Source organism: Mauremys reevesii, linkage group 4, assembly GCF_016161935.1.
Source record: "Mauremys reevesii isolate NIE-2019 linkage group 4, ASM1616193v1, whole genome shotgun sequence".
NCBI classification, from domain to species: Eukaryota; Metazoa; Chordata; order Testudines; family Geoemydidae; genus Mauremys; species Mauremys reevesii.
The window spans coordinates 127,627,469-127,639,615 of NC_052626.1; the positions used below are offsets into that span (position 1 = coordinate 127,627,469).

The 12,147-nt window shown below is 44.3% G+C and overlaps 1 protein-coding gene across 5 annotated transcripts in view; it reads left to right on the forward strand.

The window, feature by feature from the left end:
- Positions 1-5,902: 5,902 nt before the first annotated feature.
- Positions 5,903-12,147, forward strand: part of FKBP5 (FKBP prolyl isomerase 5) — a 50,850-nt gene continuing 44,605 nt past the window's right edge. For 2 of the 5 annotated variants that reach the window (XM_039534387.1, XM_039534386.1), the window contains exon 1: positions 10,576-10,935. The gene's annotated coding sequence lies outside the window, so the exon portion shown is untranslated. Of the gene's footprint in view, positions 5,980-6,641; positions 6,820-10,575; positions 10,936-12,147 lie in introns of those variants that run through there. The other 3 variants (XM_039534389.1, XM_039534388.1, XM_039534390.1) reach the window with 3 other exon arrangements.

A 12,147-nucleotide genomic window follows, 5' to 3' on the forward strand; every position in this document is an offset into this window, starting at 1 on the left:
CAGTTTCACCTAACAAAGCCGTTGCCCTGAGATCTATAGCATTTCCTTGCAGACTTTGGTGGAACAATGGAAGACTGGGAGCACCCTCATGAAAAGGTCAGCCTTTCTGCATTATTACCCTGGCTTCCCCTTCCCACCTCATTTCTGAGCTGATATAATCCCCCTCCTTGCACCTGGGCCCAGACCCCTATCTAGTGGCTTTGGAGCAGGAAGTTTTAACGCCACTGGGGACAGAACTAATTTCCATAGAGACTTTCTTGGGGCGTTGCTGTCTCTGATGCAGATTAGCTGTGTTTCTCTCCCCTTCCTGCCCCCTTTGTTTAACAGAGCCCTGACCACGTGATATTCACATTCAGGACTTGCATGGATTTAGGATGGGTGTGGAGTGGGGTGGCCGTTGTTACTCCTCTCTCTCCTTACACACTTGCCTGGTGCCTTTGGTTGATCTTTGTGCATGTTTCACCTGAGTTGGTCCTATATTTCGGAAAGCTTTGCTGGAGCCCTGAAGGTGCCATAGCACAGAGATGGGCAGTGTATAATCGGAGTCACTCCTTAACACGGGCTGTGTGTGCAATGTATTGTCCAGATGTGTATCTGCATGGCATACAGAGTATATATTACTAGTTTAGAGTCCGAGGTTACTAATGGGGCCTAGACCAGTGGTTCTCAAACCCAGTCTGCCGCTTGTTCAGGGAAAGCCCGTGGCAGGTCGGGCCGGTTTGTTTACCAGCCACGTCCACATGTTTGGCCAGTTGTAGCCAGGCCAATGGGAGCTGCAGGAAGTGGTGCGGGCTGAGGGACATGCTGGCCACCCTTCCTGAAGCCCCCATTAGCCTGGAGTGGCGAACCATGGCCAGTGGGAGCCGCGATTGGCCGAACCTGCAGGCGCGGCAAGTAAACAAACCGGCCCAGCCCGCCAGGGGCTTTCCCTGAACAAGCTGCGGCCCTAGTTTGAAAACCACTGGCCTAGACTAATGATAAGGGAGCATGTCCTGGCTGCATTCTTTCTAGACACAACATACTGTACATCATTTCTTGTTATACATTGTACCGGTCAGCTTAGACACCTCATGGGCCAGCTGGTAGGGGCTGAAAGTTGTGCCGAACTGGCAAGTAAGGTTAACAAAGTTAGACTCTGTCAGACCAGCAGAGGAAGCAGCTCTCAGTGATAGAGGTTCTTTCCCTTCCTCCCCCTGCTCCAGATTCCCAGCCCCAGGCCCTCGATGTACACTGGGATGATGGTTAACTTGAGCACACAAGCTGATGAACTGCAATGGCCACTCACAATGGAAGTGGTGTAGCTATGGCCTGAGCCAGTACAGGGTACTGACATCTAATGGAGGATGAGGTGGTAACTTGTGTTACTGCAGATGTTGCTCTACTCAGTGCAAAGAACCACCACACCTCCTACACACCATCACTAAGATGCTCTGAACAGCATCCTTAGTAATAATAAATAATGCTATGCCATGGCTAGAACTACCTTATTCCCCACCCCCCAGCCATGTACTGCCATAGCATCTAAGTATACATAGAAAACACGCCCCTGTATCTATATGAAACTTACGAGCTATATTAGACGTGCTCCCGTACAAATATCCAATGTACATTCTTATCCCATGTTTTTCTGTGGTTAACATTAAATAACTTTTGCATAGCAAATACTAAAAGCTACAGTAAGTTTTAAATGGTATTAAGGTTATATCCTAAACAGCCAAAGCCAGGAAATTGAGGCTTACACAACTGGCAATGTCTGCTCAAGAGAGGCCCAGCACTGAAATAACAAGGTATTTGTGTTAGGACTGAGGTGCTTTGGAGTCGAATGTGTTGTCTGGGCTCAGGACTGGAGTAGCAGAGGCTGCTGCTGGTCATGACTCAGTGCACTAGGAGAGCTGGGGAGAGGGGGATGGGCAGGACTGAAAAATGTAGTTAACATAGCAGGGGGTCCCACTGCTAGAGCTTTATGTGACCCCAAGACTGGAGTGGTGAGCATTACTACTGGGCAAGGGAATGGTGCATTGGTAGATCTCTACAGGGAAGACTGTCAGCCATATACCTAGCTGAAATTGCTGCTCTTAAGGCTTCACTTACTCATCTGCTCCAAATTCACTTATGAAAGCCTGAGAGAAAAACAAGCAATCTGAGGCTTCTATTTTGCTCTAAAGTCAACCACTTTAACATAAGCATTGCAGAGGGCTCGGAACATTGTGATCTTACATAACGTATGTGCTGCAATACGCTGGCACAAATAGGGTGAATCGAGGACAGAGTGGCTGCCTTAACTGTGAATTTCCTGGCTTTTGTGAGTTTACATCAGTCTCACTGTTATTTTAATGTGTTTTTTAAACTGTAATCTCCTTTTTTATTCTACTATAAAATAAAGAGGGGGAGAAATAGGAGTAAAATGGACACTGTATCTGTCTTTAAAGTAGCTAGAATCTGGTATGGAATGTCATCTGGATTCTAAAGATCTTTTTCAAAGAAAATTCCATCACCCTCTCGCCAAGAGATTGTAAAAAAGCAACCATTTTTATGGGACAACACAAAACCAATGTGTGATCTCCCCCTGCTGGTGTCTAGGATAAAAAGTTGAGGACTCTTAGAATTATGCATATTTTCTGAACAAAAATAACAGTAAAGTGATCAGTCTGTGTTTGCTTTTTTTTGTATTAGAAACACACAATTGCTTGTTAAATGGAAAACTAAAACTGTTTGGGATACGGACGAGGAAAGAGTGTATTTTTCAATCTTCTAGAAAATGTTTAAATTCAGAATAAAAATCATGATGGTAAACTTTCTTCTCTCCTATATTTCATTTCTTTACTATCAGTGACATTTAGTAAGATCCATATTTTCCCCACTATATTTTAAAGAAGGGAAAACACTGTTAAAGTGAGTGAGTCCTTGTTACAGTGAACTAGCTATCTGAACATTCAGCTTCAAGTTAAATTCCTCATTTCCAACGTGTGCTGGCGGTGTCTAATTCAAAATGCAAAAACCTAACAGTCTTCAACATTGTATCAAAGAACAGAAGCTCTAAGGAAGACTTTGTTAAACATTATAAATCCATTGACAACTAAGCACATTCTTTGGTCAGCTATTGTAGTCATACAGGGAAATAACCGGGTCAAAATGCAGATTTGTAAGAACCAGCATTCCTAAAATGAACAGAAATGCCTTATTTCATATTTATACAGCATTCAGGACAATGGGGTCCTGAATCTGATCCTGGTTACAGCCTCCGGGTACTGATTTTCAGTCAAATAGAGACACATTTTCAAAAGACATCAGGGTCGGATTTTGAAATACTTACCACCCACAACTGGAGGTCAGATTTTTAAGCGTTCAGCCTATTGGGGGCAAAGGCTTGATCGAAAATGTGTCTACCTAATTTTGTGCCCAAGTGAGAGCTGAGCTGTCTTGAAAATCTGACTCTAGATGTGGGTGCTGACTCTGAGTCCTGCTAAAACAATGGCCATAGTGTCTTCACTAAATATTTCTTATCTAGGTCCCTTTTGCAGTGTGTCCAACCCAAACACTGCAGCACTTGTGCTACTGCAAGAAAACCTGAAAGTGAAACTGACCAGAAATACAAGTATCTAGGGTAGTTTCCTTGTCCAGGCTGAGTGATACAAAAAGGTAAACCAGATTCAACAGTACTGAAAAACTATCAGAGGGGTAGCCGGGTTAGTCTGGATCTGTAAAAGCAGCAAAGAGTCCTGTGGCACCTTATAGACTAACAGACATATTGGAGCATGAGCTTTCGTGGGTGATGCAGCCGATGAAGTGGGTATTCACCCATGAAAGCTCATGCTCCAATAATGTCTGTTAGTCTATAAGGTGCCACAGGACTCTTTGCTGCTAGTACTGAAAAAGATAGTTTAAAAAAAACTTGATGTTTTTCTAATCTAAGGTGGTTCTCCAGCCCAGATTAGCATTTTCGATTAACAAACTTCTTTTTTAAACTAAACAATAGCTATCCTGATTATTGCAACAGTCCATGTCTGCTCTGAAATCATTCCTTTCTATCATTAACTTTCAGATAGTCACAAAGGATTTATTTCTCTATTCACTATTTTTTAAAAGTCAAGGAAAAATATATGTCCAGTTAATGGTGCTGCTAGTCTAATATTAAACCCACAATAACAAGGGATATGAAGAGTTAGTATTTAACTCCATTCTCCCCCTCCACTATTGCTGCGTCTCTACACTGTGTTTATAACATGCCATAAATGCTGCAATATCCAGACATACACAAAGAGGTGGGTTGAGGATAGAGTTTTTGCTTTAAGAGGGGTGGGGAATACACTGACAGGATCCTGCAGGCCTTAAATTGGGCTCCTTGTTCACCATCTTTGTGTTAATAAAGGAGAGTTAGGTAGGACCCTTTTCCCCCCCACTTCCTTCCACCCCAGTCACAAAGCAGCCATTTCATAGCTGTTGCTGCAACAGTGGCCACAGCTCAAACAAGTGGCCCAATTTTTCATACTAGCTCAGCCCCCTGAGTGCTGAACTCCTTTGAAAACCTGGCCAGAAGGTGTCACCACGGGAAGCTGCTGTGTCCTCAGCCCTTCTGAAAACCAGAAATCTGGGCCAGCGGATCTAGGTATAGAGTAGTTTACCCAACCACCCACTTCCCCAAATAATGGTAGCAAAATGCAGCAGTGTCTGTGTTTGTATGTAAAAATGGAGGGAAGAGAAAAGCAGGGGAATGGAAGCCACAAGTCTGTTGCTTGGTTTTGCTCCAGTGAAAAGAAATTGCTTAAAGGAACAGGGCCACTTTATCTAGCAAATAGAAAATAAATAATTACCAAGGAACTGCAGGTTCTATACCTGCTGCTGATTCCTCTGCCCCCTTATGTGGCCTTACAATCTGCATGATCATGAACCGTAGTAACATGTTTTTCTTTCTACTGTTGCTACGTTAAGGACCCAAACAAACCCCAGGCGAAACTGACTATACAGTGGAAACGGTGAAACTGACTATGTACCAAGTACTGTCATGCTGAAAAAGGGATACAAAATAACTTCTCCAATCTTCCGGTTGCAGTAATTTGAGGTGTTACAAGTAATAATGCCGGAATTTAAAAACGCCAGACTTTAAGCAGTGGATATGTGCTTGATATTATTTTGGGGACTCTGAATATTATAATGGGTTACACTCCTGCTACAGTCAGGCAATGAAAGTTGTGCTAATCTTCCAGTCTAAATTCCCACTAAGGTCTTATCTTTGCCCTGAACCGTTGTGGGTTGCATGATTACAGCCGAGTTCAATGCCGTTGCTTTCGTATAGGTTTCATGTTTGTTATAGTGCCGCGTTTGAGATGGGTTGGGTTTTTCCGTTGTACCACGCAGCATCATCGGCTTGGGCTGATGTGTGGGTTTGGGGTTATGGGTTGCACCGGGCGGGGCCGGGGGGAGGTTGCACTGATGGTTTGGGGGTTGCACGGGGAATCGGGGGTTGCACTGACTGTTTGGTGGAAGGCACCGGGTCTGGGGGGCGGGGTTGCACTTGCACTGATGGTTTGGGGAGGTTTGCACGGGGGCTGGAAGGTTGCACTGACAGTTTTGGGGTTGCACGTGGTCTTGGGGGGGCTGCCCTGAGGATCTGGGGGGTTGTACGGGTGGGTGTTGGGGCGGTTGCACTGAGGATTGGGGGGGGGTTGCAGTCAGTTTGTCCGGCTCCGGCACTGCCCCTCTCTTGCAAAGAGAGCTCGAGGCTGCGGACTGCTCCCGACAAGGGGGCTGGGAAGAAGCCGCCTTATTTACATGCGGGAGGAGCGATAGCCAATGAAGAAGCGCCTCGGGTGCCCTTGACATAGACGGGCAGGCTCGGCGGCCAATAGGCGCTCTGAGGGGCGGGGCCTAGCGGGGGCAGGCGGGGGTCTCGGGGCCGGCTCCGGCCGGGCGCTTGGTGTCAGTCCTAGCCCGGCAGCGCGGCGGCGGCGGGAGCCAGAGGAGGCGGCGGCGGCGCGGCAGGTACCGGCGCCCCCGGGGTGGATGTCGGGACCGCGGCTTAAAGCGGGGGCGATTCCCCCCCTCCCACCGTCCGCCTTAGGGGCAGCCCCCGCGAGGGGGGTCGCGCAGCCCCCTGCCCCCTAGGGGCAGCCCCCCCTAGTCAGGCGCAGCCCCCTGCCCCCTAGGGGCAGCCCCCCCTAGTCAGGGGCAGCCCCCCCTAGTCAGGGGCAGCCCCCCGCCCACTAGGGGCAGCCCCCCGCTAGGGGTAGCTTCATGGACAACTTTGGGTACAGGCTCTCCCCCCCCCACTGGACCCCATGTCTCTCCTTTCCCCTAGAACAGCCCCCAGCTTCCCTCTTCCTGTGTCCCCCAAACCCTCCTTCTTACCTCTTACAATCGCAAACCGCCCCCCTCACCTGCATGGATGTATGCTGAAGGGGAGAAGAATTACATCCCCCAAGGGAACATTTTGGGGAGTGTGGGTGTTTGGAGGGGAAGGGGGGAGGATGAATTACACCCCCTGCAACAGGGAAGGTTTATACAATGAGACCGTGTCAATTTTAGTATTTCTACCGAGAGGAGAGTGAGGGGGGATATAACCCACCGCCCCCCCCCCCATAACCAGCAACATAGAGATCCTGGCTAGGAGGTCACGGAGAGCTGCAAACGGAAATGCTGTACATATTGCACTGGGTATATTTATTGAAAGCGCTATGTAAGAGCCAGGTGGTAATAGTAACATTGGAGGAAGGTAATTGAGGAAGCCTGGCGGAAAGGGGGCGAAGGAACGTGGTGAGATGTGGGATCAGGAAGAACCTGGAGAACGGGTGGGTTATTTGTGCTGTGGCTAAAGAACCCCGGGTAAGTACCACAGGAGAAGCCTCCTGTGTATGGAAGGTGTGTGAGAGTTGGAGTATCTGTGTAACTGTCGTGGTCCTTAACCTTGGGAGGTAGCTCTGCCTTATGCTCTGCTCCTAACCAAGGATCTCAAATTGTTTTTACAAAACACTGTTATCTCTATAAATGCAGTTATGCAAGGATAGGGAAGGCAGTGTCCGTAGGTTGTGCTAGTTTTTTGGGGTTTTGTTTTTCTTTTTTTGCTTTAGGATCTGCTGGCTGGGCTTACTTTTTTTGTTGGGGGGGGGAATGGAATGTAATAAATAAATGAATCGGCTTACACTGTTGTGATGTGCCCTTTGTACTCTTGGAGAATAGGCAGAGTCTGCTGGTGCTCTTAAATTCTGAAAGAGCCAGGTGAAAGGACCGGATTAAATCAAACCTTGAGCAGATGATTGAGGGAGAGAGGGAAATGTGTTTCAATCTTCACAGTATACGCATATCAAATCTACCCTGTGGGTGCCTCCAGCAACATTAAAGTAGATGCAGAATCTGTTTTAATCTCACTCTCACACAAAAAAGTGAAGTATCAGAGGGGTAGCCGTGTTAGTCTGGATCTGTAAAAGCAGCAAAGAATCCTGTGGCACCTTATAGACTAACAGACGTTTTGCAGCATGAGCTTTCGTGGGTGAATACCCACTTCGTCGGATGCAAGTCTTGCAAGTGGGTATTCACCCACGAAAGCTCATGCTGCAAAACGTCTGCTAGTCTATAAGGTGCCACAGGATTCTTTGCTGCTTTTACAAAAAAAGTGAGTTAGGAGTCTTTGCTTTGAATCTTCTAACTTTTGTCTAATTATGTTACAACTGTGATATTTAAATATCATTTTGATCTGGAAATTTTAAGTTAAATTGACTCTGCATCCACCCTGTTTATTCCAGTCATTTACATCTAGATTAATATTCTTTGTCCCATATCTGAGATTTCACCTGTTTTCAAACAATTTTAGATCAACTAATTGAGAAGTGGTCTACTTTCACTATAGGCAGCCCTGTATCCTTTGCTGAAATACTGTTTTGCAACTTCCTACAGCAGTGCTCTTCAATGAATCGGAACATGGTCTGCAGCCATGATAATGGTGCACTGGGGAGGATGTTTTTTAATCCAGTTGTGAAAGCACAGTGTTGTCACAAAATGAGGTTTCTGTGTAATGACACCTTCCTAAAAATGTCCCGTGGATTGTAAAAGTAAACGTATATCTCAGCACAATTATCATATATAACCCAAAATAAACATGATTGAAGGCTCGTGCCCTCGCTTTTTCTCTCATTCGTTAGCCCAAATAGCTCTTGTGAAGTTGCTATTTTCCTGCTGCTAAGTGCATATTCAGACGTGCATATCAGTGCCACAAAGGAATATTATTTATCTGAAGAGCTGTAAGAGCCCTTGAAGGGTAAATTCAGAAATAATATGTAATGTCTCCAGATGATTAATTCCGGTTCGTATTTTCAGTGCTATATTCAAGGTTCCTTCTTTGATGCACCATTTAATTAATCCTGTCTGTGAGTGAAATTGACCATCATAAACAAACAGAGCTTTGCTATGTTCAGTTCCACAGTGTAGACTAGGGGTAGGCAACCTATGGCACGCATGCCAAAGGCGGCACACGAGCTGATTTTCAGTGGCACTCACACTGCCTGGGTCCTGGCCACCGGTCTGGGGGGCTCTGCATTTTAATTAAATTTTAAATGAAGCTTCTTAACATTTTAAAAACCTTATTTATTTTACATACAACAATTGTTTAGTTATATATTACAGACATACAGAAAAAGAGCTTCTAAAAACGTTAAAATGTATTACTGGCACACCATACCTTAAATCAGAGTGAATAAATGAAGACTCGGCACATCACTTCTGAAAGGTTGCCAACCCCTGGTGTAGACAGTGCCCTTAAGGTGCCAGTTTGGGGAGTCTCTTTTCATCAGATGAGTGAATTGATTCCATTTAAATATTGCTTCCTCCAATATCAACCTTTTTTTTAGGACAAATCATTTAAACCAAAACTTTCTCTACAAGGGGCTGGGAAAGATGCTTAAACTTGATTTCAAACACTTCTTAATCACCATGGAAACTGGTATTATAAACAGGATTGAAAACATTATTTACCCCATCCTCATCGATTAATCAGGTTGTATTAGAGAGAGGGTTACCTGGAACCATGTGTGAACACTGCCCCATAAATGTAATAATGGACTAGGAACCAAAGAAATGCTGTTTGGCACAGGGAAAAACAAAGCTGCCTCCTTTTGGCAAACTTCACAAAGATACAGTTGAGTTGGGTCAAAATAAGGTGTTCCTAAGTGGAAAATGAAGGAAGGCAAGGATGCTGCTCTCAATCTACAAATTCTACTTTTGTAGAATGTTCTGGCTTTTAATGTTTTTGAATTCTATTTATATTTGATTTTAAATGTTGTAATATACCTTACAGGTTCTTGAATTACAGCAAGTATTTGAGGGATATAAAAACCAAGGAGGCAGAGGAAATGATTACTGAGATCCAAAGCATAGTATCAAGGAGAAGTGGGATGAAATTGAGAAAAGAACAATTTGTTTGCAATGCTGTGGGGTATTTTTTTTTTTCCAGAACAAAGATGTAGTCCCTGCCCTGACGATCGTATGATGTAATATTAGATGCAAAGTCATGAATGAGGGCAACAAATATTTAGGGAGTAGGAAGATGAAGGGGAGTGGAAGGACAAAGTGTTGCAGTAAGATCACACACTTAATTTAGGCACGGGCATGTCTTGGTATTAATTACTTTTTTAAAAAAATGTTTGGGCATTTAGGTTAAGTAGCAGGAAAAAATGCCCAACAGTAGGATAAATTACCCGGCAGTAATCTTCCAAGGGGGTTGAAGCCCCACTGGCTCAATCTAGGAGGTAAATGTGCTTAGTGGTTAGAGCAGGGGACTTGAGAGACAGAGCAGGGTTTTGTACCTGCCTCTGTCACTATATTTTTGTCCCCTTAGGGAAGTCACTTCAACTCCTTATCTCTGGTTTCCCCATCCATAAAACAGGAATAAATACCCATTTGGCTATGCAGTGTTTTAAGATCCTCTAATAAAATTTATCTGTACTTACAAAGTATTTCAAACTGGGTTGGACAAAACACTAAAGGATGATGCACTATAGAGAAAAGGCCTAATTAGGCAGGGAAGGGACAAAATAACCCTATAGGTGTATTCCCTTTCTAACTCTTACTAAGGCCTGGGCTACACAAGCTTATGCCCAAATAAATTTGTTAGTCTCTAATGTGCCACAAGGACTCTTTGCTGTTTTTACTTAGGTCGACATAGCTACAGCGCTCAGAATGCTTCTGTCGATCTAGCTACTATTGCTCAGGGAGGTGGAGTTTCTACAATGATGAGAAAACCCCTTTCCATTGCTGTAGTCTGCACAGTGGTGTAAATTTTACACTCGGCTTTACAAAGCAAGGCATAATCCTTATCCTGACAAACTTGTATCCTAATGTGGACAAGACAAATGCAAGACTACATAGAGATAAAGATGAGGGAAGGAAAATGAAGGGGGCTAGTTGGTAAAGAGAATGAGGATTCTTGGGGAGGAGGGATTCAGAGAAATAAAGGGTGGGGCTGACAGATTTTTCTAAGGCCAGTGGAGAGTGTAAGAGAGGGAGTAAAATTGATAATAAGAAAGACGAGGGAAGCAGCAAGGCAGGAGAACTGGGAGGAATGTAGGAAGGGGTGGGGATGGAAGACATGGGTGGTGTAGGAGGAGATTAGATTCAATGTCATTGGGGCTGAGTCTATATAGGGACCTGAAGCTGAGGAAAACAAGCTTGGACTTGATAAGTGGAAGGAAGGATGGGATTTTAGGAGAAGGGTAACTTAATCAGAGCAGTGACCAAGGAAGATGACTTCAGCATGAGCTTTTTGAAAAGGCAGGAAAGTGGAAAGTTACAGTAAATGAGGCAAGAGATGAAAACCCTTGTCCACGCCTTACTTATTGGTGGGACTAGTGAGGGAAGAGTGGACTTTTTGTGAGACGTTACTGGAATAAGTAACAATTTGAGTGAGAGACTGCAAACATAGGAAGAAGAATCACAGATGACCTCAAAGTTGTGAGTATGGGAAAGAGGAAGGATAAAGTTTTCAGTGATAAAGAAGGCAGGTGTTACTCAGGGTTCTGGGTGGGCATGTCTACATGAGCTACAATCACACCCCTTGATTGCAGTATAGACATGATAAAAAGGGAGAAGAATCCGTTTGACTTGGCTAGGAGTGGGTTGTTAATGACGGAAGGCACAGCACCCTCAATGGAGAAGGCCAAAGTCTAAATAACATGCTAGCTCAATCTAAGACAAGTCCACACAACAGAAGGAGAGAGAGGCACATAGGAGCAGGTCAGGGAAGGATGTTTTTAAGGAGCTGTGTGAAGACAGGGATCGGCAAGTAAAGTGTGCCCTTCAGAGAAAAAGAAAGTTGTGTGGAAGGGAAGAAGATAGATTTGAGAGGTGACAGGTAGAAACTGCTGTCATCCTAGGACTTTCTCCAAAGGCTCGGGATACTAACTAATACCTAGGGTATCCATTTGAATTCAGGACAGTTCTATCTGTTAGGCAACTGTGAGACCCCATGTGTTAACATCCTTTGAATTAAGTAATAGCTTTATTTAATATCAACGATCTATAATGCACTTACTAGACTATTAAATGTTCTAGCTTACTAAGTCTGTATTTATATGGAGAGCATTTCTGAGTTGTTATGAAAAAGCTTTTTAAAAGGTGTTCATATGTTGTGAGATATAATAGAGTAAAAATATGCTCCCAAGAAAGAACTTTTATCCTAAATTTAAGCTCAAACAGTTAAATAATAACCCCCTGAAAAAGAGGTGAATGGAAGCAGTCACAAATCGAACTGTATCATTCATGAACATCAATGTGTTACTGCATAACAAAGTGGGCTTTAATGACAAGGGTTGCTTAAGTCTTGTGTGTGAGTTGGTCTAGGAAAGAGCGTTTGCCCTGGGGATTAGTTCATGGTATTCGCTATTAAGATTGAGAGAAATCTTATAGGTGGTCTGGTCCTTCCCCCTGCAGTGATGTTTCAGATTCCTAAAGGGGAATCTCCTTTAATACTTCTGTAAAGTTTCAGAATTTCTCTAAGTGTTGTACACTTAGCTGTGTAAAATTGGAGAGAATAAAAAGTTCCGGGGCTGTTGCTACCTTAATTTATTTAATTGAATAACACTTGGGGTGAGCTTGCCAATATTGGCTAGAAGGAGTAAGGTGCCTAACTGCTGATGAAATACCATAAGCCAGGCACCTAACTAA